The 25222-nt window shown below is 40.9% G+C and overlaps 1 protein-coding gene across 2 annotated transcripts in view; it reads right to left on the bottom strand.

The window, feature by feature from the left end:
• Positions 1-25222, bottom strand: part of Lrrn1 (leucine rich repeat neuronal 1) — a 39516-nt gene that overhangs the window by 12662 nt on the left and 1632 nt on the right. The window contains exon 2 of one of the 2 annotated variants that reach the window (XM_017592833.3): positions 1945-2034. The exons of the other annotated variant lie outside the window; for it this stretch is intronic. The gene's annotated coding sequence lies outside the window, so the exon portion shown is untranslated. The remainder of the gene's footprint in view (positions 1-1944; positions 2035-25222) is intronic. 2 annotated transcript variants of the gene reach the window in all.

Raw genomic sequence — 25222 nt, 5'->3', positions numbered from 1 at the left:
CCTAAGAGGAACTGGGCATGGCCAGCACATTAGTCCTTTGAGGAGTGTTGGCCAGGCATGGTAAACAGGGCAGGGCTGGTCTGGGTGGACTGAAGAATTACCAAAGAAAATTATAAGAAAGAAAGAAAGAAAAAAACCAAAAACAAAACAAAAGAAAAATGAGAAGTCAATAGTCCAGTGCCAGATGGCAAGAGTTCAGTCCACGTGGGTGGCTTGGCATGGTTGAGAAGAGCTATGCGGATAGAGCAGTGGCCTCAGACTGTGACTGGGCTCCCACTAATTGAAGGCAAGCGGGCTATTTCCCTGCAAAATCTGGTGAAGCCAAGTTGGAGGAAGGCTTCAGAGATAGCCAAGAGCATCTCAACCAACCTTTCACTTTCGGGCCACATAGTCGGATAACAACTCTGACTTCATTCTAAATCTCCAGCCACCTGTCTTTTATAGAATACTGCCCCCTCTTGATTTCTTAAAAAAATTAAATTACATTTAATGATTTGGGAGGGGTATGCCATCCTGCATTTGTGTGGGTCAGAGGGCAATCTATAGGAGTTGGTTCATTCTCAGGGTCTGAACTCAGGTTATCAGCCTTGGATTTCAGGCTTGGTGACCAACACCCATGTCACTGGGGCATCTCACTGGCCCCGGATTCTATCCTTCTTCACTTAGTCTGGGCTGTTTAGGTAAGGCTGTAAGTGATCTTTTCATTCTCCTTCATTCTCAATCTTGAAGGTCACTGGTCTTTAGTGTCCTACAAACCAACCATCTATTAGTAGTACAGGAAAAATAACCACACTCAGATTAGCAATTGCTTTGTGGTTTCTGAACCCTCCCACCATAATCTCCCCTTTAATCTTTGCTTAGGAAAATCAGGAATATAGTTAATCATGCTGATGGCCAACAATTTACAAACATTAGTCAGGTCAGCTAACAATGTTTATTGCTGTTTTGTTTTTAAACATGTCAAAAAATTGGTCATAATTATTGATCTGTTTTATAAAAGGAAAGCCAGACCACAAGTTTAATCTTCAAAATGCATAAATTAAAACCTTCATATTGATGACTGACCACGTGTTGTAAACTGTATAAGGACATAGAAATTCAAATGAAAGATGGGTAAAGAGGATGATACAAAAATGAGGAGGGGTGAAAATCATGGATTTAAGATTGCAGAGCCTCATAAAAAATATAACACATCATAGCTAACTTTAATAATAGTCTTAACTCAGGGACCTGCATGGTATGGAGTGACTAAAATGCAAACACAGAGTGAAAACATTAGCGTCAGCTCCGATGTTGTTTGTCATCCATTAATCCCATAGCAGTAACATGGTCCTTTACATCTATAGTGATCCATCATGAGTCTTCAATAGAAGCTAAACCAATGGGTCAGCCAGTCTTGAAATTTTATCCTCCAAATCTGTAAGATATAGAAATCTCTTTGTTTTTATAACAAGGTTCTGAAACAGCAACCAAAGTATACTGTCTACAGTCTACAGTCTTACAAAGTCTAAGGAATCAGTGAGTCATGGAATAGGGGGTCTAGGACCTCCTGCAACTGGAGCCCCAGATCCTCTCTAGTTCTCAGGTACATGGCTGTAGAGACTCCAGTACTGGACCAAAGTTAAGCAATCTGAGTCTTTTCCTCTCGTTTTCGACTCCATCTCTGGGCTGAGTATGCACATCTCTTTCCTGCAGATGCTCAGCTCAGCCAAAAGCAGATGATGTGGAGGGATTTGTCCGCTCTAGGATTCTAGACGAGCAATGATTCTTTCAGATTCTGACCCCACGGGCAGCCCCTTATGACTCTTGGCCTCGGCTTAATAAGAAAAAAATTGAGCTCAGTTGTTTATTCTTATTTTTAAAGAAAATCCAAAGACGTCTCAAGAAGAGGTCACAGCTAGGTTCATATTCAAGCACTACGAATTGGCACAAAAGACAAATTACCTCACTTTCCTGGATCTTGGCTTCCTTCTCTGTTAGCAGGACACAGTTATAGCTCACGTGTAGTCATGCCTCATGTGCAGGTTGTGAGAACTGAATGAAGGAACATGTCGTAAGCAGGGTCTGCAACAAAGCACGTTTCTACAACGTATTTTCCTTTAGAGTTCCCATTACAGAAGATCCAAGTTAGTGTCTGCTCCTCCTACAAACATATTACTGTGTCTCTGAAACTTATGTGGAACAGCTTTTCCTCTTTTTCTACCAGACACTTATTTGGCACATATTTTTCTGTTATAACACTGTAGGAGAGTAGGGATGCCACAAGAACTGACTGAAGCACGGGCATGAAGTGGTCTCCTCAGATAGATACAATTAGAAAATGACAGAGGCAGAATTAAGACTGAGTCATTTGACTTTAAAGCCTGTCGTCTGACATCACCTCCTATGGACGTTTGATGTTCCCAAAGGACCCCTTCCCCAATTTTGAGTCAGGTGAATGGGCAAATTGAAAAGTATCAGAACAACAGACTGGTTTCTTGCATTGGGGTTGGGAGAAGGTGTTGAAGACAATGCAGATTCCTTCTCCCAAATGATTTATCTTAACAAACCACAGAGAAGACTGGAGTGCTCTCTATCCCAAGAAACTTCTAGAATAGTAAAATTGTAGAACATAACCAGTTCAGTTTCCACAGAACTCAAGCTGGCGATATGGCGGCTCCCAGAATTTAAACCAACTTTATCACAATATACAGGAATAAGCCAGTGTCTTCCTGGGCAGGTCTCAGGAAGGTCAACTTGTTAACTTCCCATGAATCAAGATTGCGTCCTGGGGACTGGGGAGCTGGCTCTGTGGTTAAGAGCAGTAACTGCTTTTTTCCAAATGACCCAGGTTCAATTCCCAGCACCCATACTGTAGCTCACAACTATTCACTACAATTCTAATGGACCAGAGGCCTCACACAGATACCCCTCAGGCAAAGCACTAATGCACACAAAAAACAGTAATAATGGTTCATATTAGAAATATTAAAAATCCTGTAGTTCTATGGGGTTTGATATTAAACTGAATTGCTAGTGGTATATATAAAATGTATTTGTTATTTATAAAAGAAGAAAAGAAAAGGATTGCCTCTTGAAAGCCTAACCCTCCCCTTCCCAATTCATTTTCAGAATGCATTTGCAAATGTGCCATTATTTTGAAGATAAGAAATAAGTCATAAAATGTTAATTAAATCTTCACATTCTAGTTACTTAGGATTTCAGCTTTGTAGACCAACAGGAAATTGCTTTAAAGAAGTGTCCTCTGTGTGTACTATGTTAAAATGCCTTTATATGCCTCTTTGTTGAAAGACAGTTTGGATGACAGACAAACCATTCACCTGTCTGGTTGTTGTTAAAAATAACTTTCTCAGCAAGTTTCATTCTCTACCATCTACCAAACAAAACCAAAACACAAAACAAAACCAAAAACAGAAGCCAGAGATGGAAATCCACCCTTTCTCCTACCACATCTTAGCTACTCTAGATGGAAGCAGTAAATTAAGAGGATGAAGTTAATAGTAATGAAGACAAGATGAATCTTTTTGAAGTAATGATTCATTTTTTAACTTCACAGGCACTCTTAAAACCTTTTCTTACAAAATAGACAAACAAACAAACATTCATCTTTCAATTTAGAACACATCTGCTCCACCCCATCTGCACATACTTGTGACTGAGAGAAATCTACTCTCTAATCCACCCTTTTCTTCCAGTCTCTGCTAAAAATCTGGTGTTGGTCTGCACATAGTACATCCAATATGAAGGTACTGACTGAATCTGGCTGACTTAGTTCAGTTAAAAAGATCTTCATTGTTTATGATGTTAAGGGGCCAGAAACACCATCCAGATCTTGCCCTTAAAGAGCTTACAGTCTTATGAGAGAGAACAAGACAAATATACCAGTAATCCGCGAAGATAACATATGAGAAGACAACATATGTCAAAATAGAGCGGTGAAGCAGACATCAGAGTTGCCGTCCTGTGACCACCCTGCTCCATCAGTGCCACCCAATATGACTCCCTGCTATGACAGGAACATTTTGTATGTACATATCCCAGCATGGCAGCTCTTGAGTACTTATTTCATACTTGAAATGTGTCTGGTGGGAACAAGGAATGGATTGTTTATGCTTTATTTTATTTTGATTGACTTCAATTAGGTTTAAATAGCCAGATGTGAACCAGCAACTACCACTGCAGACAGCATGGCTATCATGCTCCAAATCCAGCTGTTCATTGACCTGGGATCATTATACATTATATCATTATGTGAATTCTTTTGCCTCTTGAGAGTTTGATCAACTACATCCAGATGGGTTCTGGAGATGCATGTGTATTTGGAAAAGTGCCACTGAAGACTGACATGTGGACTAAGTTTAGATACTTCAACCTTCTTCTGTCTTGGTCTGACTTCACCCAGATACCATACACAGGCCCAGAGGAGCTCATAGGCTATTGGCTGGGTCCTGGTGTCTATAAAGACATAGCTAGGCTTGGTTTTGCCCTGTGTGTTTCTATCCTGTATGTAATCAGAGGTGACTTCATGTTCACAGAATGATAGAGAAGTCCAAGGTAGTGTTTATTCATCACAGTAGACACAGGTCTTAACAGAGTGTCTGGTCTGCAAATGTTTGATAAATGTAAGCTCAAGCAAACAAGGGGTCACAAAATATATTTAGACAGTCTTCCATGGATTAGACTTTCTGGCTCTGCTATACAGTGAAGAACAAAGGCTCAAGGAATTGGTAGATGTCAGGGCAAGCACATAGAAGAAAACCAGGAAAGCCGAGACACTCTGCTGAATGAAATAGTTTAATACTGCCCTTGAGGTACTCATCTTTCTACTCACAAGATGGTGCCTAACACAAAGACCCATAACTGGTAGGGGACAGAGCTGGGGAGGGGGAGAAAGAAAAGGGGAGGGAGGGAAGAGGGAAAGGGAAAGGGATAGGGAGGGAGAGAAGGGGAGAGGGAGAGGGAGAAGGACTACTTAGCCTTAAATGGGGCACCTATATCATGCCCCTTTGTCCCAAGGTTTAGGGATAGTTTGCAGAAGAGAGGGTGGGAAGGTTGTAAGATCCAGAGGTAGTGGATGATCACAAAGAAACACTGTACTCTGGACAAAACAGGGCCACGGTACACAGAAACTCACAGTGGTGGGGACTACTATGTATAAGACCTACACAAGATCAAGACAGACAAACACCCAGAATGAGGTGGGAGGGGCTCGTTATGCCCCATCCACCCCCCAGGCTAAGGAGATATATTGATAGTTGGTAGCCAGCAGGTGAGGGAGAGTCACATTTTCCAGTGATGTTGGTCTTGAGAACTTATCCATGCTCCAGTGATGGTCCTGTAGCCATGCACTTGCCGGCAGCACCGAGTGGACTCTCAATGGGCTTTAAATCAGAACACAGACATTGGGCAGGAGTAGTGGTGGGGGACTGATGGGAACAGGAGTGGGAGTGGGGAGTGAAGAGATGGGGCAGGACTCAGACTTGATCAAAATATGCATACTTGAAATTCTCCAAAGAGAAGGTCACACTTGGAATTAGAAAGAAATTAAAAATCTTAAGAAAAGAATTACTTCGACAGACTCTTGGGATGAAGAAAGTGTAAGTCTTCACTACAACTGAGGTATTCTCAGGTCAAGAACTATAGACCACCATCGTTCTTCCTGAGGCTATAGTTAAAAATAATAGAAAATGTCCCTTATAAAATCCGTGGAGCCCTGTACTGTATGTCATGCCTTGGTGTACTTCTAAAGGCAAGGCTTCCTGAAACTATTCACAAATTGTTTCTGATGGTGTGTCCATGAGACAAGGCTGTGCATAGAATGGACACTCAAACATGTACTGAAATCTCTCTCTCTCTCTCTCTCTCTCTCTCTCTCTCTCTCTCTCCCTCCCTCTCTCTCTCTCTCTTTCCCTCCCTGTCTCCCTCTCTCTCTCTCTCTCTCTCTCTCTCTCTCTCTCTCTCTCTCTCTCCCTCCCTCCCTCTCTCTCTCTTTCCCTCCCTGTCTCCCTCTCTCTCTCCCTCCCTCCCTCCTTCTCTCTCTCTCTCCCTCCTTCTCTCTCTCTCTCCCTCTCTCTCTCTCTCTCTCTTACACACACACACACACACACACACACACACACACACACACACACGTCCATATTATTGTGAGGAAGGTGGAAATTACTCTAGGGAACTCCTGAAATTATCTTTTAATTTGCCAATAACCAAAAAAGGGAGGGGTTGGGAAAATATACCAGAGAGGGTAGCTCTTCACAAAAAATCAGTAGAGACTTGAACCACAGATTGATATCCAAATCTGACTCTGTACCTGTGTTGGTTTCTTATTCTTCCTGGCTCCCTTTGGGTGTGGCAGCAGTCTTTACAAACTAGGGGATTGTAAAAAAATGCAGTGAGTTCACATATATAGAAGCCCAGGTCACACACACATGTCTAGGATTGGTCTAGGCTGAACTGTGTGTTGTGAAAGAGAAGTAGGAATCTCAAGATCTTGTATGATGACTGTTTTTGGAAATTGGTTTGGAGATGTAATTAGTTAAGAAAAGCTGGGACTGAAATGGGATAGGCAACAAACTCAATATGATTACTTTTCTTTAAACATAATGGTTTTTTTTTTCATTTACTTGTGTGTGTGTGTGTGTGTGTGTGTGTGTGTGTGTGTGTGTGTGTAACAAAAAACAAGTCTACAGCTAGGGCATTCTATGGAGTCAATTCTTTCCTTCTACCAAGTGAGTACTGGGGACTGAGCACAGGTTGGTTAGGCTTGGTGTCAAGGACATTCACCTGCTGAGCCCAGGGTGCTATGAAGGAAGAGCGAGGTTGGAAAGGCCAGAGAATGCAATGTTAACACTGAGGATCTGCAAGCCAAATCTGCAGAAGCTGGAGTGGGGCAAGCTAGCTTGAGTCTGCTGACATTGAAATAGTTTATCTTGGTCTCTAGTCTCCATAACTGTGAAACAATAAATTTCTATTGTTTTAAACCATCCAGTGTGTGGTCCTTTGGCCTTAGGGAACCAATAAAGTGTGTGGTTTTAATACACATAATAAATTACTCTGAGGCTATACTATAATACTCATTTTATTAATACTTAAGGCACCAACTGTCCTTATGTGCCTTCTCCCCACACACTCCCAATACACACTATGGATTAGCAAAGCAGTCTGTGTTCTGTACTTTCTGAGGTTCTCATGGATGCAGACAGGGCAACCCAGTTCTTCATTTCCAGTAAACTCAACGACCTCGCCCCTTCATTTCCAAGGACCTCATAGCTAAACCAGGAATTATTTATGAGCCATCTCAGTCTATGCTGAAACCACGTTCTTCCAACATTTTGAAAGCCACATACCAGATATAACTTGGAAACTTCTGAAATCAGGACTGCAAAAGAATATTTTATTTTTCTTTCTGGTTAAATCACTTGTACAATTAAGTTCTTTTTTTTCTTTGAAAGAAATGGGCCATTTGCATATCTTGAATTAAAAAAGCAATTTAACATTATCTAACTGAGAAACTGACAGGAGGGTAAACAGAACTACAAACAACAACTGTCCTATTTTTATTGCTGCTTTTAGCAAGAACAATGATATAAAAACTATTGTGAAACTGACTAATTTTAGTCTTTTATAGATTATTTTAACTTTCATCTTGTAATGTGTCTACATGAAATGATTGTCCTCTAATTAGTAGCATGAATAAATGTTAGATGCATGCTATATCTTTAGTGCGGCCACATTAACGCATCTGGAAGGTCCAGGTTCATTACTTTAAATTCTTCATAGAATAGTGCTTAGAAGTTTTACTTTGGATATGGTGCAGCTTCCGCTGTGTTGTGCTAACTAAGTGGGACAATGGAGCTGATTGCTACAATAACTTTGGACGCTCAACACTATCGGAGCACCTATGACAATACAAGATTCACCACGGTCAGGTCAGAAAATGTCGTGAATAGACTGGTAATGCCAAGGAATAGGTTTCTGCATGCTCACCAAGCTGAGCACCTCCTTTAGACTATAGCAGACTTGACTTCTCTCCAAGGCAGAATTAAAGACTGGCCTATAGTAATGGAAATACACTCTCCACCAAAATACACCAGTCTTATATTTATTTTAGAATATTCACTGCATTTTTTTCTTTGCCTTACTAGGGTTCCGCACTGTCTCTGATCATTTTAATCCAGCAGTTATCTGACATTTTAACTTTTTACATTTTTAAAAAAATGGTATCTCCAATGAAATGGAAGCTTATATCTCTGAGGTAGTGTCATTCTCTAAAGAGTCTGGCTGCATGAAATTTTCAACTTTCCAAACTTTAGAAAAATGTCAAGAATGTATCTCTTCCACATGTAAGTGCTCCTTTAAAATCTGAAGAAGTGCCTGGCTCCAGCATGGTTGGGGTTGACAAATTGCTTGCTTTGTGTTCATGAAAGCCCGGGTTCTATCTCTAGCACTGCATTAAGCAGATATGCTGACGTGGACCAGCAATGCCAGCATTAGAGGAGGTGAAGGCAGGGAGGCCTGAAGTTCATAGCCATTGGCTGTGAAATGAGTTCACGGTCAGCCTGCAACACATTGGCTCTTGTTTCTAAGTAAGGAAATACAATAGATAGATAGATAGATAGATAGATAGATAGATAGATAGATAGATAGATAGATAGATAGATAAGAGTCAAATGTATGAAATCATGTGCATGTGTGGCACAAACTCTCCTATTGGTCAAGATATAATATAGCGATATTTGGCAAATGTCAGTTGTCCTTTGGCTTGGGAGGAAGCCAGCACACCGAGCTGTACATTTTAGAGCAGCAAAACAAAGCCAGCTGTCCCTGAACTCTTAAAATAAACTTGATTTCCAATGCCTCTTCTAAACTATTTTTATATAACTTGCCTAATAGGATGTGAAGAACTGTGTGACGTTACCACACTGAGAGAAGAAAGAAAACTCTATCCCTATATTCTGAGGAAAAGTGTGTTGCAATGGGCAAAGCCAGAAGGCAGGGCCCAAACCATGGAGTGAGGTTGGGGTGGAGGGACATGGGGCAGCAGGTGGGGGTGAGATATATGCCCATCACACTGGGCCTGTGTAAGTTTCAGGACCTTTTAGTTTGACATAAGTCTGTTGTAGACTCCTCCCGAATCATGAGGCAATTCTCATAAACTCTCACTTATCATTTATTTGTCAATCAATCAATGAATCAATCAATCCTATATTTACCTACCTACTTATTATCTACTTGCCCATATGCTCTATTAGTTCTGTTTCTTTGGAGAACCCTGACTGGGTGATCTGTCTGTCTGTCTGTCTATCCATCCATCATCCATCCACCATCCATCCATCCATCCATTTATCTATCTATCTATCTATCTATCTATCTATCTATCTGCCATTTATCTACCTATCTACCACTTATCTGCCTGTTTACCTGCTGGTTCAATTATTGTTCGTTTGTTTGTTAGAGAACCCTGACTAACTGAAGTGTCAGAATTCCCGAAACAACTAGGACAAGGGTTGATTTTAAGCCAGGTTTGTTAGCTTTTGAGTTTTTAGTATTTTATCTGATAAAATACTTGCTTCAACTGCTTGCCTGGATTTCAGTGCACACGGGGATACAATGCAGTGTTCTACTCATTACATAAAACGAAACCAACTTTTGGTGTAAAAATCCACAAAAATGGTAGGCTTGGAAAATTTGCAAATTTAAATTCTGGTTAGCTCAAGGTTCCTAGAAAGCTTGTAGTTTCAAACTTTAATATTTTTCTTCCCCTTTTAAGTTTACTTTTTAACATAATTTTCCACAAAACCATGATAATGAATTCCTAATGGATATATAATTTTAACCAGAGCCCTTGTTATTAATTTATTTTCTTACAAGTTTCCCTTTTTGTTCCAAAAGTATACTTGGGATAGGTGTGTGTGGAAGGGGCAGCTAGTTAACGAGAATTTCTGTTAATCAGGTTTTTAAATTGTTTTTTTAGCAAATTACAATCAGGTGGAAACTACTTTCATGAATTTGAAACCATTTCTTATTATAGCATTTCCTTGATAATGATGTGTCCCCCATCTTTATATGCATTTGAAACTAATGGTCCAGTACTCCAATGTGCTCAGAGCTCAGATGACCTGGGCACCATAAACCTACCGGAGCACTTAAGTGGCTGGTCCTTCATTATGCAACTAAGGTCTGATCTAATCGAATGGTGCAAGGGAACAGCTGAAAACATTAACATGCCCACGGGTACTATAAATCATGCTTTCCATGCATTTTCTTCAATTCATGAGTTTTATTAAGTTCTAAGTAAAAAGAATAGCCATCCTTGAATATCCACAGTATAATTCTTAACCATTAAACTATAAAGTAACACAATGTTATTAGAAAATCATCTTTATTACATACTCGGCCCATGGTTTTTCTAATAGAAATTATAGTTAACATTTTGAACTTTAAAAATAAAAGTCACTTTAGGAATGATGCAAACACTAAAGTTATCTCTTAAATAATGGTTCTTTCTGAATAACATACAATTTTGACTAATATATACCATCTCCTTTTCTCTGCTATTCTCAATGTGTACTTGACTTTCTTCTTCTGAAACAACCATGTCATCTCATGAGATTTTGTGGATCAAGCGATTACTGGAAAAGAAACACCAAAACACCCTGTTCCTCAGTGGGTTTGGGTGAAAATCAGTAATAAAATCAGGCACAACTCCAAGAGGAGAAACAATGGGGAAGAATTTTAAAGGAACTGTGTATGAAACCACATACATTTATATTGCCTCTCTTTCCCCTCCATCCCCCCATCCCTCTCTCCTCCCTCCCTTTGTCCCTTCCTTTCTAGCCATATTAAGTTGAAAACATTGTCACATTAGGACAGTTGGGCATGTCTTAACTACAAAAATTCATTCTCTTTGTTTTGGTGCTCTGCACTGGACAAAACCGTCATTGCCATCTGATACAGTCCAAGAAAACTATGCGCCTTACAAATTTTCTACAGGATTTTAGGTTTAAGGACAAACTAAACTATGGGATATTCAAATAATTCAAATATTTATAACAATGAAGGAATACACACATGCATAAATATGAACATGTATATGTTCTCTGGTGCTGGGGATTTCACATGAAGCCTTGTATATGATATACAAATGCTCTGCCACTCACCTATAGTCCATTATGTTTAAAATGATTTTACACAAAATTCCCCCAAGCTTGTTTTGAATCCATTTTGTAGCCCAAGCTGGCTTTGGACCTGTGATCTTTCTGGCCTTAGACTCATAAGTGCTTGGGATTACAAGCCTGCATTACTAGTCAACATTGTATTTAACATTGGATAACAACAATGGATTTTTAAAACAAAACCAGAAAATCAGTCACTTTCTTGGAGTATACAGCACTAGATTCCACCATGATGGCTAAGAATACAAACATACAACTTTGTGGATTTTATGTCTCAAAACCTAGGGAACACACACATTAGTGTAGTGTTTGGGGATGATAAATATTACCACCAACATGTGCTTGTGTTAGGTGTTTCATGCACTCCAATTTATTGAGCAACGCTTCTGGGGCAGAGGAGTGGAGGGAGCTGCACTGTATTCTGTATAGAGGGGAAGTTATATGTAAAGTGCTGGCATTTGGAGCTAGGTGTGTTTCTCTAAATCTAGTCCACAGACACACTGGGGGCCTAACAGCCTACATATTGTAGCATCTAAAAAGAGAGTCAGCTGTTTACCAGTGAATAGCACCTTACTGGTTAAAGTCCACAGCAGACACCTGGAACAAGTGTGTGGCATAGGAATTACGTAACATCTGAGCGGGATTTAGGTTGTGCCATGAGAGGGATGGAAATCCAGACAGGGAAGTAAATACAGGGCTCTGAAGATTTGCTAAGGTATTTTCACTTACTTCTTATTGGGTCAGTTCTCTAATGAGGATCAATTCACTATCTATGAGCAAGGTAGAGGGAAGAAGTAAGAACAAACAGGAACCTTTGGGAAGGGGTTAATAAGCCTCAACACAAGCTACATAAAACTGTAAGGAGACCTGGCCTGGGCATCACAGTGACAGTAACAAAGAAGGGGAATATTTGGGAACAACAACTCTAGGAGCATCTATTAGGCATCACAGCTAACTAGACATGAATAAATGGGGTGTTATTAAATACAGAGGCCACCTGTGATAAGGCTGGTTCCCAGGCTAGCAGACAGCCAGGCAAGTGCACTTTTGGAAGTCAAGTGGATTTCCACTGGGGTGACAGACTGTGGGAAATGAAGGTCTGGGTTTCTCCTGCTTGGCACCCCTCCTTGCTGGGCCAGTTCACCGTGGCTTCCTTCTTAGGCAGAAAGCAAACTCGATCACATAGATGCACTTAATTCTTGATATACACATTATTTCCTCTCGCTTGTCAGGGTGAAAAGATCCAGCAGACATTCGCATGTAGACAACCACGAGTTTGGAGTGAATTTATTCTCACTTCCAGTACTGAGATTGAAATCTAGGAGGTCACTTCATCTAGCGGGTCCCTTAAGATCTCAAAGTGTAAGGAAAGAAAAAGTGAGTAGTAAAGGGATCATGCAGTGAAAATATAAAATACAACAGAGCATTACTTAAAAAGAACTGAGTGGAAAGACCGGGTGATAACTCAGTCAGCAAAGTGTTTGAACTGTAATCCCAAGGACTAGAGTGTGATCCACCTGAACTACATACTTTTGTGTTTAAAAAGCCAGTGGTTGGTAGATATTTGTAATCCCAGCACTTGGGGAGGCCGAGAAAGGTGGATTCCTGGAACTCCCTGGTCAACCAGCCTAGCCAACCTGGTTATAGGTTCTGTATAAAACATTGCCTGAGAGAGTACTGGTTGACCTGTGGTCTCTGCAGGTACCCACACATGCACACCCATGTGTATGCACAGCTTCCTCCCAAGTTTTGCTCCTATACATACATGTACATGTGTGTGCGTGCGCGTGTGCGCGGATTATACCTCTACCATCTCCTAGACTACTTGGCAACATTATCTGATTATAGTTATAAGTAGATACAACAGTGAAAATAAAATGATTACAAGAGGAATCTTCCTCATTCAGTGGGACGATGAGAGCTATGAGCTACAGTGACAGAGATTAGACAGGGGAGTAGATCTTACGCCTAAGGACAAATCACTAACGAATACCTGTCAGACATTAGTCCTCAGGGGAAGGTAGTCAGCATGTAACTCTCACAGAAGAGCTTGTAGCCTCCCCACTGGGCTCCATTCTCTGATTATTGTAAGATGAAGCCAAGGAAGTATGATTTCCATAAGTGGAGGTCATAGGCAAGAATGACATCCCATACATGAGTCATGTGCATGAGAGTCTTTCAAGATACTTCCAAATCAGTATTAAGAAATTGTATTTCATGGGCAACATAGGTGATGGCTTGTCAGTTAACTCAGCGATAAGAAAAGGAAAGCATGGTAGAAGGGGTAAGAAGGCAATGAACGTAAGTCAAAAGTAGGAATCTAACTTATAAGACACTGCTATTTTGGCACTCATTTTTTTCTTTTCATTCTTTCAATCCTATGGTTTGTTTTCTGATAAGATTCAGTTTACTTAATTGATACACACAAGGCTATACATAATACAGGAGAGAACCCCCAAACCATGTGACCATTATTCTTAGAGCTGGACACACAACATAACAAACATGTGAGACACTGGCATGCCGCACAGCCAGCCAGGACTCTATGCTGTTCTGTTAGTAAGCAACTTAAGTCTTCTGTTCTTTCCTTTCCCAAGACCATACATCATGCATTTATTATTATTATTATTATTATTATTATTATTATTATTATTATTAATGTATTGTGCATTCATGTTCAGAGATGCACACACTCATGCATGCCCATTGGCGTCCAGGCTGACATTTGAGTGTCTTTCCCCAACTCTCCCTCCACCTTTTGGATTTTGAGACAGGGTCAGCAATTGGACCTGGACTTCACCGATTAAGCTATCAAGGAAAGCCTACAAGACACTCCTATTCTGCCTCCCAGTGCTAGGGTTACAGGAGTGCACAGCTGCCCCATGCCTGGTTTTCTCATAGGGGCTGGGGATTTGAACTCAGGTTCCCATGCTTAGGTAGCCATCTCTCCAGCCCCACCTCTTCTCAATGTACTTCAAACCCTTCTTTCCCAGTTCATCATGCTAACTCTGCTGACTCTGGTCTTCAGTCATGCTATTCTGTCTCCTGCTCTTCAAGCCCACCAAGCTCCTTCTCACCTCTGGGATTTCATTCTCAAGCTTTCCTTGATCCGTCCCCTTTGCCTGGATAGCTCTTAATCATTCTACGGGCTCTTGTTCAAAGATCACCTCTTCGGAGAGGTCTTCTCTTAAATATCGCCAGGTCATACTCTTCAGGCCCCATGTTCACTGGACTTAATACAGTCATGATTTCATATTTACATATGTGATGCCTGGATTGTTGCCTTTCTCTCCCAGCAGCTGGCAAACTCCACACGGGAAGGCAGACTGTATCAACCACTTTGCTTGCCACTGTATCCCCAGCTTATGGGGGAAAAAAAGAATCTGCTCACAAACGGTGCTGTCACTGTTTGCCAAATGACTGAACTGCAGACTGTCATGCTCTGAGAACTGTGCCAAGTTCTTTCCCATATATACTCCTAGTTGCAGATGAGAAAGGGTGGGGGAAAAAGCAGTCTTTTAAAACCAACCGAGATTGCACAGCCAGTATGCCTTATAGCAGAAAGTCAACCCTAAATGCATCTGGCTTCGTCTTCTGTTTTATCTGATTTGCTCAAGAGCAACGACAGAGGGTCACTTAATTATTTTCTCTTGCTTCCATTCACCATATCTCACCGTGTCTGCAAGCTCATTTAGGATGGAAATAAGACCGTGTAATTTTACATATCCCTCACATTGCTTTTCTAAGAGAAACTCTGAATTCTACGTTCATGTAATGAATACTTGGATTAATAACATTCTTTAGGAATAATACCATGAAAGCTTTCTCAAATTGAGTTCAATGTTCTATAACAACCTCTCTGAGAGAGACATGCACTAACATCTGAGTGTAATGCAGGCATGTGAAGGACTTATCTTCTATCCGAGTACAGAGGAAATAACTAAATATTGTTTAGAAGATGCAGCCTTGGCAAAGTGAAACAGACACACTACGGACATCTCTTCTCCTACTCACTGAATATTTGCTGAGCGCATTTTCCCTATGCCAAGTACTCTTACGGGTGCCAGGAACCAGAGACTAAGTTGTGGGCTTTTCCCTTATGGAGCTGTGTGGTAGTGATGGCATTATAGTGATATAAATAAATAATCTTAAATTAAGGCAGCATGTTCTATACTTGAGGTGAGGACAGGGAGGAGACTCAAGAAAAGCAAAGGCAGCATGAGTAACTCAGGCTTGGGTGGGAAACAAGGCTAAGATCTCCTGTTCTTCTCTATTTACTAACTGACACACGCTGGGCATGTCAGGTTTTTTGTTTTACTTTTTCCTCCCCCCACCGCCCATATCTACAATACTTAACTTTCAGTGTTGCTACGCACTCCTCTCTATACGCTTAGAAAATCCTATTCATTAGCCTCCAAAGGTAGGCAAGTAACCATCTGTGAAGAAGAAGAAGAACTAAGAGTATGTATGAATTTTACCGATAACCAGTAAACTTACCCACTGTTAAACAGACATGTTTATGAGATAAACTAGACAACGTGTATGAGGCTCTTCGTAAGTGATCTTCCTTTCCCTGTCACACAGAGTTCAAAGATGATATTCCAGATTTTCCCTTTCAGGTGCCCATGAAATTCTGCTAGCTGTGTCAGGGGAGAGGCTGTGATGTTAACCAGACTCCAGTGGGAATGAGTGCTCTGAAGCAGGCTCACTTCACTGCCTCACTTGTCCTATGTCTTTGTTTACTTATAACCGTGTCCATGGAGGTTCTCCTGCATACTAGAACACAACGAGGGGGCCACAGTGTGGTAAATGACTCTCTAGTCAGCAGTGTCCACAGCCAAATAAGCTTTGTTAAATATACTGCCCCGGGTATTTTGTTATAACTACAGGAAATGGACTAGCACAAGATATGATCTGGAAATAACAACAAAGGTTTGAATGCAGCTTCTACTTGCCAATTCTTAAATGCAAAGTTCTCTTATGCTCAGTGACAAAAGGTGCCATCTGTGTGAGCTAGTGACTTCATGGAACATCTACTCCGAGTCTTCTTGTCCCTTAAATTCTAGTCTTGGAATTAGCATCCTAGAAATGCAGACATTCAGTTGCTGGCATAATTCCTCTTCTGTGCACTGCTACTATGTACTAAGGACCATTTACCGTGCACTAAGTGAAGGACTTTGTATGCATGTTGGTGGCATAAGGCAGGTTTTATCATTATAATCTCAATTTTGTAGATGGGGATACTCAGGCTCAAGGAGATACTGCCAAACCTCGGAGACTGTTTGAAACTACTTTTTTCCCTAATTCTAAAAACTGCATTGTTATTGCACCCACCCCACGGACTTTGGGCTGTACATCCTGAAACACTGCAGCACTGACTGGCACGCTGTTCTGCTGTGTCACTACCATGGCTGTGGGACACCCTAAATGAATACAATCTTTAGAAATAGCTCAAGTAGTTGTTTTAAACACTGCTCACAGCTTGAAGATCTGGGAAAAATCATTTAACGCTTTCCCTCATGATTCTGCAACTTACCTCTGCAAATGTTAAAGACAGTAATCTTTTTTCAGTGTTAAACACTTTACATCTGCCTTTTCTAAGTGTAACAGAATGGTGCCTATCATTTGTTTGGTTGTTGGTACATGGTCATGTGTATGTGCCTATGTGTGGGAGAATATATACACATGTGAAGTGCACATAAATGTGGAGGTCAAAGGTCAGAATTGGGTATATTCCTCTATTGGTTTCCACTTTAGTTTTTCAGGCAGCTCTTCCAATGAGTGTGGAGCTCACTGGCTGAGCTAGAATGGTTGGCTAACAAGCTCCAGGTATCCCGGTGTCCCAGCTCTGGGATTACAAGTACATGCCAACATCTTGTCTCCCTTATAATACAGAAGTTTGGGACCCAAACAGAAAGCACATGGCTCATGGAGCCATCCCCTATCCCCTAAGTTGCCAATTTTTGAAAATTGAGCCCGTAATTATATAATAATATACATGGTGATAATAATGACCAGAAGAACATAATCTTCAAAAATGTACTTTTATCCACTCAAATTACTTTAAATGTAGTTCAAAAAATATGTGATTAGTAATCTCAATATAATTTTAAAAGAAAGCTCAGAAGTTATTAGGTAGGTAAAATATGAAAACAGATTTGATAATTAAAAGCAATAAAATGTTTTATTTTATTTATATAGTACTTTATGTGACATTATGGAATTTTTTAGACTATAGAAAGGCTACTAGAGTTCATCTAATCCAGTGTTTTTCTCTAGATCTGCAAACTAAAGAGGGAGAGATATAGCAAGAGCTTCAGTGGTGAAGATTTACAGTGAGACAGAGCCAGGTTCACGTCTTGACTCTGTCTCTCACCAGCTCTGTAAGTCACAGAAGGAGGTCTTAAAATGCCTAGGCTAGAAAGAAGAAATGCTAAATTGTAATAAAGAATTCTCCTCAGAAACCTAAATCACTCATTCATTATTCATCCATCCATCCATCCATCCATGCAGCCATCCATCCATGTATCCATCCATGCATCCCTCCCTTCCTCCCTGCCTCCCTGCTTCCCTCCTTGCTTCCCTCTCTCCCTCCCTCCCTCCTTCCCTCCCTCCCCCCTCCAACAAATATGTATGAAGACTGCACTCCAGTGTGGATTCAGGCAAGTTATTTAGTCCTTTCTGCCTTTCTTCCCAAAAGAGCCTTAAAGTGTGGATCTATGTGACAGTGTCAAATGCTGTCTGTGACAGTTGTAAATAAGTTAATGTATATAAAGTGTTTGTGGTTTCTCCTGGTGCACTGCAGAAAGCTGAGAACTAATATTGGAGATTATTATCATTCTCCTACTACCCTGGTGTGTTGGGGAAAATAATGGACTCTGGGGATATAATTTAGGAGCCCTATGTAATATTTTCCTTCCAATTACTAAGCATCTCATTTGCATAGACCCAATCTCTCATTCTATTGCTCAGCTGTGAGAGTGAAACCATTTGGAAACTTCTTCACGAAGGGTCTGTTTTGACAGTGCTATCTTTCATATATGAAAAGAAAAACACTCCATATGGAAAATCTTTGCATGAAACTTCATGCTTTCCTGAAAATATCTCTGCAGTCTCAGTTGGCCTCCCGGGTGAGAAACGATGAGCTCGTGAGTGCAGGAGGAGGTTAGCTGTGTCCCCACAGAGTAAAGGAAAGTTAACTGGTCCTCTGGAGGATTGAGCCTTGCACATCCTCGGTGCTCAAACCCTAATCAGCAATAACAAGCCACAGAAATCCAGTAATGGTTAGTTCATTGTCCTCGGTGGTTCTGTGATGGTCAGGTGAGTTAATGAGAATGCAGATTCCATAACTCATGTCTGAAGAGTTAATGTAGATTCCAGTAGCAGTGCCTCGGAACTCTCAGGATCTGACAGAACTCCTATGTAACTCTTACTTGGGACTGTGCGTATCACAGAGGCTTTGGGTGGCCATATAGCTTAGCTCTGTTTCTCAAGAAAATGTTACCATATCCAAGAGAAGCAAAGGGTCAATACACCTTTATGGTCTCGAAAGAAAGCTCTCTTAAAAATTCACTTTGATGCACTAGTCCTACAAACAGGAAATGAAAAGGCATAAGCTTCTCAGTATGCAATCTCTATCTCTGTCTGTTTGTCTTTCTGTCTCTCTGTCTCTGTCTCTGTGTACACATATGAACACACTGTGCATTCACACACATCCTGGTGGTCATCATTTTCTCATAAGAAAGCTGAACTACTCCAGCCCAGGAAAAGAAACAATCAAATCCAGAAAGTTACATTACTCGGGCCAGCAAGATGGCCTAGCAGATTAAGGTGCCCGCTGCCAAAGCTCTGACCTTTTCCTCAGGTTGTCATCGACAAGGTGAAGCAGTTCTTCTAGCAGCTGGATGGAATTTGGTCCCTGGGATCTATATCATAGAAGGAGGGCTCTGTCCTGAAAGTTGTTCTCTAACCTCCACACATGCCATGGCATGGGTACCCATGAAGGCATGCTTGCAGAGACGCACTTGCATGTCATACACACACACACACACACACACACACACACACACACACACACACACACACACCCTACATTGTTGCCCATTTTCTTAGGAGATCATCCTCTCTGTGTTTTTTCTGCATTTTCTAACCCTACTGTCACTTTCCTATAAGCTTTCTTCCCAGTTTGTCCCTGGTACATTTTAAGCTACTGTGGTCAGCTTATGAGTGGGCCCTGGATTCCTCTGTAGGTGGTGGTAACCCATTTTAAGTTCCTCTGCATTATTCCTCTTCACTGGGGCATCCCTGCTCTTGACTTTGGTAACCCAGGAGCTAGAGTGCTGAGTCATCATCGTAGGGTTACCTGCCCTACAGTCAAGAGAGGAAGAGGCAGTGGGCATGAGGGAAGCAGAGAGTCTTGGATCTGTCTCTTCTCACTTCCTTTACTCACTTAGACAGTTTCTACCTGGGCTAAGAAGCAAATCCTGCTCTTTTACCGAAAAATACCATAGAGATATGTTAAGTGACTTGCTCAGTGTCACAAGGAAACTGTTCATGGTTCTTGTTCCTTTAGAGGAAAAGAAGAATGATGATACCATCTCCAACTGTCACAAGTCAAGTAAGATGTATTTTATGATCGTGGAAAGTTTAAAGTTCGAAGACATGAGGCATGAGCTTTCATTTCAACTCAGCACATCTTCCCTCTGTGCAAGCTTGTGTTGTGTTACTTATTACTATAGACTTTCTGTTTGGCACCTTGTGTGTCTGCAAGACACACTGAATACTTAGAGTCATATGAGGAACAAACAAGTAGTCTCCAGTCTGCAGTTGTTCATACACTAAGCAAACCCTTTCCTCAAGCAAACCCGTGCTATGGCCTCTCAATGGAACTAGACTTCAAACTGTCACTTAAACCTCTGCTCCTGTTGATAGCTCACCCTTCACATTAACTGGTGTGATTCGCAAAGCCTTTTCTGACTGCAACTACATGAATTAAAATATATCCTGTATTTCCACAGTATATTTCGCTCTCTTGTCTTTCCGGAACCCTAGTTGGATATAATCTTGTTGAAGGCAGTGGCAAAGTCTGTGAAAAGATGGTTTCACATTTAGGGCCCTATTAGTGTTGGATCAGGTAAATCTTCATTGAAGGTGACCAACATAAGAATTTTAGGTGCTTTCTATCGCCTTTGGCTTCTTCACACTAAATGCTTTCAACTGTCTTGAAGATAGGTTTGAACAATTTTCTAAATACCCTGTGTATATGTGTGGAGTTTGCCACTGGTGGAAATCTTCTGCTAAGACTATCTTTTTCATTCTGGGCACGGAAAAATACCAAAGGGTACAATGACTGATGGACACAAGACGCTTGTGCTGGATTTGGTAAGAGCTGCAGACAAATCAAGCTAACTTCACTTGGGTTCAAGGCCTTAGGTGAAATTCTGCATGTACTTCGTGTTTGGAATGTACTCATGAGGTAAACATGTTTAGGACTCAGAAACAGCTTCCTGGTTTTTTTTCTGCTTCAAATTCTTTCCCCCCAAAAGGTGTCTCAGACCAGGAAGTATGAAGCTATCAATACTGGGGAGATTATTTTATGTTTGTTTTAACTTGTGCTTATGAATATTTTACCTGCATGTATATATGTGCACCATCTGTGTGCTTGGCACCCATGGAGGTCACAAAAACAGAATCGGATCCCCTAGCATTGAAGCTATAAGTACTTGTAAGTCACCACATATGTTCTGGGGACTTAATTTGAAGAGAACCAGGGTTTTCCTCAAGAACAAACAGTGATCTTAACCTTGGAACCATCTCTCCACATCCCCCCAAGGAATTCTTTCAAAGGGAACAAGAACAAGAGCAACAACAACAACAAGCTTAGCTGTAGGACTGAAGACCAGAAAAATCACCTTGTAGAAAAGGTGCGGTTGTTCCCTTGAACATTAGCTATACAGAGAATCACAGCCTTGGAGCAGAAATCTAGTTCTTTGCAGCAACAATCCTAGAAGCATCTAGCAGCTTCCCTGGGTCTTTTACAACAGCACTCTGACAGGGAGAGGAAGCATCAGGATTCCTGGTTGCAGGACAGCAGGAAGGTCACACATCCGGGGCATTAGTTTCAGAGCTGGGAACTGCTCTGAGCTTTCCTGACTGCACTGTACTTGATTATGCTGATTATTATGGATACAAATGGAGACTCACTACTATTGTGAAATAACAATGCGGGTTAATGATATTCTTTATTCCTAGAGGGGGGAATTACAGACACGAAACCAATTAAGCCACCTTTCTTCCTTTGCAAAGCTGTTTTCGTTGTCCTAAATGAAGATCCTCACATAGGGCTTACTGCTAGTAAGGACAGACTAATTTGTTCTTCTTCCTCAGATTTTACTGAGGTAGGCACTGATATTGGGGCTGTCCAGGTTTTCCCTTCTGAGCTGAAAATGACTATGTTAATATGCTAGCTCACAAAAGGCAGTACCAAATGGGAAAACCAAATATTTTGAAATGAATATTCAACAGTTTATCCCTTTTCAGAGGTCCAGCAACACTGCTCTTGGAAATCTCTATTAGGTAAAGGGTCTTGATTGCCCTTTCCTGAACATAGCTTTGGGAAGGCTGTCCTCCTGTGATTGACAAGGTGGCTCCAGAGAACAATGGGAGACTAATTTATGTGTTCCTCAAACTTTAAATAGTTGTACTTTAGTTCCAGGGCTTCAAAATATGTGCCACAAAAAACCTTTCACATAGAAGGATGTCATGTCACATGTATATTGTTAATGTAACTATGGTAACCTCCAAAAATGCCACCAATGTGTCTGTCTCATACACAAATGAGGTGACAGCTGTGGAGTCCATGTCTGCCTGTACTATAGTAGATGTGAGCAAAGACAGCCTGGGTCAGAGATTACAACTCATTTACAGTAATCAGGGCTTCCAAATAACATCTCGACTCTGAGATACAGAACGTACATGGAAAGTAAGAAGGCACTGGGAAAGCGGCCTCTACTCCATAGCTCTCAAAACTAAGTGACTTATCTTAACCTAATGCATTTGTCTTTTTAACAGGTGCTCCAAAATTAGGGTGGACAGGACCTCTGATGCGTATTCCAAGTCAGCACCTATTGTCTCTGCTTCTTAGGGGCCATATTTCAGTTTGGTGGGCGAAGAGGATTCCACCCAAGTTGAATGTTTTATGGTGGTAACGGCACTGGACGAAAAACTTCTATAATCATTCTGACTGATGGTGGTAGTTAGTCCTTTCAGCCACATTGGCCCAGACACTCTATGTTACAACCGAGGAATCTCAAAGCTGGCAGGTTAAGACAGACACACCAGAACACTTAGGTATAGTTGGTAACAGCCTATTTATCAACCAAGTAACTGGTAAAATAATATTAGGTCAATAAACCACTTATTATGTCTATATCTCTTCCTTGAAATATGGAAACTAAACTCAGATACATGCCCCGGATGGTGATATGAAAGAAATGAGAGAGAGAAAGGGAGAGAGGGAGGGAGGGGAGGAGGGAGGGACAGGGAGAGAGAGGGAGAGTGTTTTAAAGTAAACTTTATTTAAAACTTTAATGACAAATAGTTCAAATGTGCTCTCTAAAATCTTGCAATTTACCGAGTTTAGCCTTTGTACTTTGAGCCAAAATAAGAGACTACATGTTTTTCTGACTTCGTCTATATAATTTTAATTTTATTCTGAATAAAATATTAATCAAAGCTCTATTCATGAGTTAAAGATATTTCCATTGTTCTCAGAAACCAAAATATGATTCTAAAATGGAAGCTGCTTTATCTTCAGATTGGTTTAACCCAAAATAGACGTTCAGCATAATAATTTTAAAAACTTAAATACAATATTGGAGCAGCCTTATATTAGTTCCAGAATGAGTCAGAGAATAACCATTTGCAGTTGAAATGCAAACAGAACTGAGCGAGCCTGGTAAAAGCGGCACCTCAGTAATGCACCGTACTTTATAGACAGTTTATGTCTATAAAGGTGACATCAAAGCCTCCAATAAGATAATTGATGATCATTTATAGTTAGATGAGAGGAGAAATAGAAATATAATTGCAATAGTAGATTTATTTCTTAGAAGTAGTATTTCTCTGGATATGTTATCGAGAGAGAAGATTTGTAATAGATGGACGGAGCAGTGCAGGTCAAGAGCCCAGCAACATCAGACCACAGAGCAGCCGAGGGGAGGTTTTCTCGTGTTTGTCTTACTTGTTAATTTCACCACTCTAGACTCTAACAGGGGCTACCTGTGACTACGTTGTCACAACTACTGCCTGCGGTTCGATCTGGTTAGTGTTTCTTTTATTTAACAGACTAATCTTTTCGAATAAGTACCTTGTTACTTTTATTTACAAAGGAATGTTCACTCAGTTTTTCCTGCATTAGACTTGTGCAATAAAGATCTTGTCCAGGGAGGCCAACAGTTGAGAGTTCAAAACTAAGGTGCGGTGCCATCTCAGTTTGATTTCAAAACTACCCTGGGATAATTTTTACAACAAAGGGGCATGTGGGCTTAGTTTGGAAATGCTACCATCTTTTGTTTTAAGAGTCATTCCTCAATTCCATCATGGAGACAAAAATGCCAGGTTTGAGAGTCCCAGAAGAGCTCACCACACCAATGTTACTTCCTGACTTCTGAATAGTTTCAAGACACAAAATGCACCTTGACTATAACACTTCTTATTCAGATTGGATTTGATTCATTTTTTTCCTACTTGGAGCAGACTGCTTTACAGATAAAAAACACTGGACAAGAATACAATAACTATAACAACAACAACAACTTCAGAAAACATGGGAAACAACCTGCTAACATTGTTGTCCACCCCTCTTCCCAACCAAGCCCCTCAAAGCAATATGGTCTTTCTGCTATTTAATTTCTCCTTGGGCCAAACACTGTTCAGTAAATAAGCTTCTTTTTCCCTTCAGCAGTTTTTAGGACTGACAAAAGAAGAGTTTCTGGTGCTAGCCTGTCAGGGGTTAGAACTGCCAAGCCTCACACGTGGACCATGCTGCCCAGCTTCTGTTCCATCGGTCTTAACAACATCAGGAGGTGAACAGCATGGCAGACTGGCTAATCTATACAAGACAGAAAGGACCTTGCTTTGGGAGTCCATTGAATGAATTCCCCTGCTCACTGTTCTGTATTGAGAGACCCTCACACACTGAGCTAGGTCTATTCCTCTTGCTGGAATAGGACGCCCTTCACTTGCAGTTCTGTAACTTGGGCACCTATGGAACCCACATGCTGTTAAAAGGACAGTGACCTTTCTAATGAGATCTTCCAGACGACCAGCGACAACTACCTTCTCCTATATTACTTATTTTACAGGGCAGGGAGCAAAAGCTGGCCAAGGCAAAACATTATTCAAAGGAAAAGAAAAAAGAACTCTAAAAGTTGGGAAGTCCTCAAAGAAATCACTTCAAAGCGCTGGAAGTGGATTGATTCAAGTTCCTGCCTGCAGAGAAACAGTCCCTATATGTGGCAGGCACAGCCACAGTCAGGTATGAGCCAGTAGATTCCATAGAATACCACACTACAATTTTGGCTCTTGAATAAAGGTATCAGCAAGCCATGGAGTCCCCAAACAGAGAAACTCACACTGCGCCTTTATTCCATGTTCTTAAGGTCTATTGTTAACTGAAGACTCCTTGTCTTTTCAAATTCCTTCATGTGAATGGATGAGGCCAGACATCTGCCAGGATCCCCTTACATTTGCATGCAAATTAGAGACTTCATGACATACAGGGCCTTGGAGCCAGTAACACCACTTCGACTCCAGCTTTATACAGGTCAAAGTATAAATCTTCGTGAACTTTACACTCCTCAAGTTCCGGCTTTTAAAAATGAAGTAATGACCGTACGTGAGTAATATTAATTGCCTGGATGGCTGTAGTAAATTGAACTACGAAACAAGATAACCGGACTGACTAGAAGATCCTACAGAAAAAAGTCCAAGTCAGCAGTTCTTGTTCCCTCGGCAAATTTGAATTCATCAACATTTGTTTTATTATCTGG

The sequence above is a fragment of the Rattus norvegicus genome, chromosome 4 (genome assembly GCF_036323735.1).
Source record: "Rattus norvegicus strain BN/NHsdMcwi chromosome 4, GRCr8, whole genome shotgun sequence".
NCBI classification, from domain to species: domain Eukaryota; kingdom Metazoa; phylum Chordata; class Mammalia; order Rodentia; family Muridae; genus Rattus; species Rattus norvegicus.
Note: the sequence above shows the minus strand (reverse complement) of the source record. Positions and strands in the feature narration are given on the sequence as shown.